The sequence below is a fragment of the Capsicum annuum genome, chromosome 7 (assembly GCF_002878395.1).
Source record: "Capsicum annuum cultivar UCD-10X-F1 chromosome 7, UCD10Xv1.1, whole genome shotgun sequence".
Taxonomy (NCBI): domain Eukaryota; kingdom Viridiplantae; phylum Streptophyta; class Magnoliopsida; order Solanales; family Solanaceae; genus Capsicum; species Capsicum annuum.
Window position 1 is genome coordinate 139,113,015 of NC_061117.1, and position 4,702 is coordinate 139,117,716.

The window sequence follows — 4,702 nt, forward strand, 5'->3', positions numbered from 1 at the left end:
CCCGCTCCAAGAGTTGTTGAAGTTCAGGGGCCGCCGAAGAAGGTGGATATATTCATGACACTTGGCAAGAAGAAGAAGAAGGAATTGGAAGAATTCATGAAGATGAAGGTTAAAAAAGAATACAACATGCATTCATTTGCCGCCAAAGACTTCACAAATATGACAAATATGCGCGTGTGGTATGAGGACAATGTAAGTTTACTTTTGCTAACCTAACCTTCCAATATACTCCATGAATAAGAATCTATGCAGTAGATGTGTAATCTGTTTCAACAGCTTGGTATTCTGTTGCAACGTAATACACATCTGTTGCATAAGTTGCGTTGGCTGGGTAATCTGTGAACTGATTCAGAGAACCCTCTGCATTGGATTCTTTCCATTGTGTTTTTATTCTTTACAATTACTAACCTATTTAAAAATTGTCTTCTTATACTGCAGTATATTGATGAAATTGTCTGCCTCATGAGGGGTAGACAATTAGCGTACCCGAATGCTTATGATGCTGCCGATAGGATAATAGACCTCAACTTCTACAATAATTTCAAAGATAGGTACGCTAATCTCTGTGAGCTAGATGATTTTGGTGGACAGGAATTTGATGAGTTATTTTCTACGTTCATGAAGAAGTGATTAAATATATTAGAGGGAAGAGGTCATATCCATACGGCAAGAGCTGGACCAAGGCAAAGAGAATCCTTGCAGCCATGAACTGTATGTCATATATTTTCTTACTGTTGAGATACTACTATACGAGAAAAAGATTATGGTTTATGACTGCAACTTACCTATCTTCAGTGAGAAGATGTTCTTAACCCATATGCAGCCACTCTTGAAGTTGTTGCCCAAGTTGTTGACACAGAGTAAGCTGATGGATTATTTATCGATTGAAGTCTTAACGAAGGAATTATGGGATTTTGAAGTTCGAAATAAGAACATCCAGCTCCCAAAAAATACAATCGGTGCAGCGTGCGAGCCGTACTTGCTTGCATACATCGAGTGTTTGCTGACCGACACACAAATGATCGATTTGTGCGACGCCGGTGTGGAAAAGATGCAATGGGTCTAGGCATTTAGGGTACCAACTAAATGGTTGGAGCCCGTGTATAAATAAGAATATGTACAAAGATAGAGACGAACACGATAATAAATTTTCACTTTAAGCTAATTCACTTTACATGTAATGGCAATAATTTTTATGTCAGGCCAAGTTAAATTTTTATAATGCAATAGATTTTATATATGTCGTAACAGATATAGTACCTGTTGTGATAGATTGATTATCTGTTGGAATAGGTTGGTCATCTATTGCGTTATGCAGATGTTCCTAGTTTGTCTGTAGCAACAGATATATGATCTATTACAACATATAATCTATTTGTTGCAACTGATTGGTAATCTATTGGAGCAAATAAAAAAAGTAGGAAGATCTGTTATATAATTTCTAGCAGATAACCTACGTGTTGCATTTTATGTTGCAATATGTCTAAATTTATTGGATAAGATATGTCGCCTATTGTAGCAGATCTATTATCTGTTGCGATATTTGAATCTAGTAATCTATTTCAATTAACATGTTCAAAACTAAGGATTAAATTATATTTATAGACAACATAAAATAAATCGAAGCCTTCAAAAATTACATGAAATAACTCAACAAATAAATGAAATGTAAAAAAAATCATTATGGGTACAAACGATATACTCTACAAATAAATCAACAAGTTAAACCAAAGAGGATAGGTTATTACATTGACGGACTCAAGCTATAAAGATCTAATTAATATGAACAAGTTGTTCTTCATCCGGTGCTACGAAATTCGGCTTTGGTCATCGTGGATCTTTAATGTCGCTTGCATACGGCTTCTGAGCTTTTGCTTCTCTGTATTTCCATAAAAGAGCAACATATCTTTTGTGGAGTAATCTGGCATCAAGTTCATCATTTGGTACTTGTAATCCGTCACTCAAATACTCGGTGTAGGCGGCAACAAAAGGACCGCAATCCCTGCGTTACAAAAAAATAGATAATCCATAACTTGCAGTTCATGCAAGCGTTGTGAAATTTGTGAAATGAAACTAAATCAAGACACTTAAACTTATAGGCTACCAATGGTTTGTTTAGCAATTCCTTCAACATATTGTACATCAAATAGATTAGCCATTTTATCCCAGAATACTTCAATCGTCGACCAATCAGTACGAACCTTTTGGTCCAAAAAGCCACTCATATCAAGGTAAGTAGGCAATATTTTGGCCAGCTTTTGTATCTCAGACGATGGCCCGTAACGTCTCCTTTGCGACATCGAGTCATAAACTCATATGCGCCTCTCTTTTAGAATGAGGACAACCAAGACCCAATGGAATTCATCACCATAATTGATTGGGATGTACATTTCGTCGACCAAATGCCAAGGTAAGCCAGCTAAAATGCTAAAACCTTTGATGATGTTGATTAAACATTTCTCATTTCGGGAAACTTCCATCTGTTGTTGACAATACCTATCGTAGGCATTATTGATGTAAACTTTGTGCAACCAATTGCCTCTCTGTATCTATATTGTTCTTGTGTTTGCAACTTGGCCTTCTTTCGAAGGTAGTAAAAAATGACATCGATGTGCTGCACATATTATCAAACATTTTAATTATGTGATGAAAAAATTAATATGAAGATGTAATTAAATAAAATATTAATTAATAGTAATATGTATGGCATTTAAACCTCATCATTCCAGCAAGTTTGGGGCTGTGACATCAAATAGAACCAATTCTCCATTTCAGGATGTGCAACAACAAAGTTGAACATATCAAATTCAAGACTCGATTTATTCACTTTGTAGTGTTCGTCATTTTGTTCTCTACATGATAATTTATATGTGTTAATGTCATGTTCTTACAACAAGAATAATATAAATCAATATCTTTAAAAATTTATTTATGTACCTGCCGACATGATGCTTTAACAGTCCATCGACAACCCATTCTGAATAGTCGTTGATCAACTGTGTTAGTTTTATTGGAGCCTCGTCCGAGATATTGAGCCCTTCAAACGGGTAATTCTTTTGCTCTCCCGAACTAACAGGCTCTACTTTTTCTTCTTCTTTGGAAGCAGTTGATGGATTATCAACTGTGATATTATGCTCTTCAGTAGTGGCTTCTACTGTGACATCCACCTGGAAAGCCAGAATTGTCAATGCTAATTACAGATATACAATAGATTATCCATCTGTTGCAATAGATGAGCCTTATGTTACAATAAATGGATCATATATTGGGATGAATTCGAATAGGTAAATTAGAGCAGTACGATAATTTTGAACACATGACCCATCTGTTGCAACATAAGACTTATTTGTTGCAACAGATAATGAATCTGATGCAACAGGTTAGACAACAGTTGCAACAAATGTATATATCTATTTGATAATTTTCAACAGATGTATCATCTGTTGGAATAGGTGATGTGCATTCATCTTTTTTGGTTCATGCTGCTCTCTTGTGGCCCTTGCACACTAAACATCGGTGCAAGACAAAGACAGAGACATTGCAATCTTGCTTTTTTCAATGCCTGATGATGCCTTGGAAGTATCTTTCCTTCTCCTCTTAGCCGCCTTGATCTCTAGTGAAGTGTATGGATATGAAATCCTCTTTGATGGAATGACACCCCTATTAGATGTCATTTCCTTTACAGAAGCAGTTAGTGCATTAATAACATTAATCACTCCATCGTATTTCGCCTTGCAGTCTTGACATTTGCATGCAAAACATTCGCTAGATGTGGCAAAATCTAAAGAAAAATCTGTACAGCCAGTATGATCATAATCATAATGGCTTGTTGTTTAAAAAATGATAAGAGGAGCATCATTAGCCCCAATAACAACACCACTACCACCACCACTACCACTACCATCATCAACAACAACATGCCCACCCTCCAAAATTATTTTTCTTGTGATGGTTGTTGCTTCAAACAATTCTATTTTTATTCCATCAATGACCTTAGGGCCTGGTAAAGTTTGTACAGACTGTAAAGTAAGAAAAAATAGCATCTTCAACTCTTGGTTGGTCAGAACAAGCCACGGATAGACAATCTTAAATAAATCGGTATATATATTAGAATGATGATGAAATCATTTAAAATAATCATTAATTAAAATAAAAACTTGATTAGAATTGGACTTACTGCTTCCTTGGGTGGGTGGGGGTGGGGGTGAAAAGATCAAGAAATTTTACATTTCTATTAGTTTTGGCCGACAACCATCTCAGGATTCTTGGACAGGAAAATTCTTCCTGGTAGTTCACTTGTTGTCTCAAATAAGGAATGACTTCAAATGCCCAAGCTTATAACATAACGCCAATAAATCAAAAGCATTATTGAATAAAAAAATGATGAATCATATCATGATAAAAGAAATATTTACCATGAAGGCCCATGGAAATCTATATAAGTTGACTCTCTTTGGCGTTAGCAGAGTCAACAAATATTGGACAGTCATTTTTAAGCTTTCATAACCCCAAGGATAACTTTAAATGACTCATGATCCTCGGAGAGCTTTATTAAACCAATGCTTATATTATTGTTAACGTCTCTCGCCCAAAGAATATTATGTACAAACCAAACCAAGCATAATGATTGCTTGTGATTCTTTGAGAGTCTTTTACCTTTCAACGCTTCTATCAAATTTTTATTTTTGAAGCTTGGACCAAT